This window comes from Dromiciops gliroides, chromosome 2, assembly GCF_019393635.1.
Source record: "Dromiciops gliroides isolate mDroGli1 chromosome 2, mDroGli1.pri, whole genome shotgun sequence".
NCBI lineage: Eukaryota > Metazoa > Chordata > Mammalia > Microbiotheria > Microbiotheriidae > Dromiciops > Dromiciops gliroides.
In genome coordinates, this window is record NC_057862.1 from 580,180,283 (window position 1) to 580,181,940 (window position 1,658).

At 40.0% G+C, this 1,658-nt stretch overlaps 1 pseudogene; it reads left to right on the forward strand.

Annotated features, from left to right (window-relative positions):
- Window positions 1–279: 279 nt before the first annotated feature.
- On the forward strand, window positions 280–1,139 carry LOC122743101 (annotated as a pseudogene).
- The last annotated feature ends 519 nt before the right edge of the window (window positions 1,140–1,658 follow it).

The window sequence follows — 1,658 nt, forward strand, 5'->3', positions numbered from 1 at the left end:
TTAATTTCCCCCCATATGAGTTCACAGCAGGTTAAGAACCCCTGTTTTAGAAAAAAACAAATTTTCAGTCAAGAGACCTGGAGGTATGTGTGTGTGTATATATATACACACATATACATATATATATATATATATATATATATATACACACACACACACATATACATACATACATACATATATATGTGTATCTAGGGTGGAAGGAGGGAAGAAAAAAGAAAGTTATGTGATAACTGTAATATATATTTAAAAGGAATAGCCTCTTTCCCATCTCTCAAGATGGCGGACCAAAACCCCCCAAAGGAGCTAAAGGAAAAAAAAGGTCAAAAAAGAAAAAAAGGAAAAGAAGCCCCAAAAGGAAGATGCTGCCGAGAAGGTGGTGAAAAAGCCTTGAAAGCATTGCAGCCGCAACCCGGTCCTGGCCAGAGGGATCGGCAGATACTCAAGGTCTGCCATGTATTCCAGGCGGGCCATGTACAAACGCAAGTACACTGCACCCAAAACCCGGATTTAAAGGAAAAAGAAAGAGAAGGTACATGCTACCATCTCAAAGCCAGTTGGTGAGGATAAGAATGGAGGAAACTGAGTGGTGAAGATCCATAAAATACCTTCGTATTACCCTACCGAGGATGTGCCTAAGAAAGCTGCTCAGTCATGGCAAAAAGCCCTTCAGCCAGCACATGAGGAGACTCTGATCTAGCATCACCCGAGGCACGGATCTGATCATGCTCACTGGCCGCCACAGGGGCAAGCAAGTGGTTTTCCTGAAGCAGCTGGCTAGTGGCTTACTACTGGTAACTGGACCTCTGACCATCAACCATGTTCCTCAGCAAAGAACCCATCAGAAATTTGTCATTGCCACTTCTACCAAGGTTAACCTTTCAGGTGTGAAAATTCCAAATCATCTTACTGATGGTTACTTCAAGAAAAAGAGGCTCCGTAAACCTAGACACCAAGAAGGAGAGATTTTTGACACAGAAAAAGAGAAATATGAGATTATAGAGCAGCACAAGGCGGACCAGAAAGCAGTGGACTCTCAGATCCTGCCCCAAATCAAGAAGATTCCTCAGCTCCGTGGCTACCTGAGCTCTGTATTCTCTCTCTCCAATGGAGTCTATCCTCACAAACTGGTGTTTTAAATGCCTGGCAAAGAACTATTATTAAAATATTTGAAATTTTTAAAAAAAGGAAAAGCAAGTTGTACATAATACATTTGAAGTTTCATATATATGTATGTATTCACAAACAGCTCCCAAATTCTGAAGGCAAGGTATAGGAAATGTTTAGTTATCTGGAATCCAATAACCTGGAAGCTTATTATCAGAATTATTGTTTTAGATGAAAAAGAGATTAATGACAAATGAGCAAAATGATATCAAGCCTACTTCCTTCCCTCTCCTCTCTTCCTTTCTCCCTTTCCTCAAAAACACACCAAGTTTCAGGGCATTTCATAGAGCCTGGGTTTATCCTGATTCTGGAGTTTTTCAGCATATCTGGTCCTATCCAGTATAAGGTCTAAAATTCTGGCTGTCATGTCCAAAATCTAATGAGAAGCTTTAGCAAGAGTTTAGCCATTTAAGTATTTATTAAAGTGTATTATAAGTTTGTGAAGAGAGTGAGAGAGGAAAACAGATTCCTATAGCATGGAAAATCCTAGC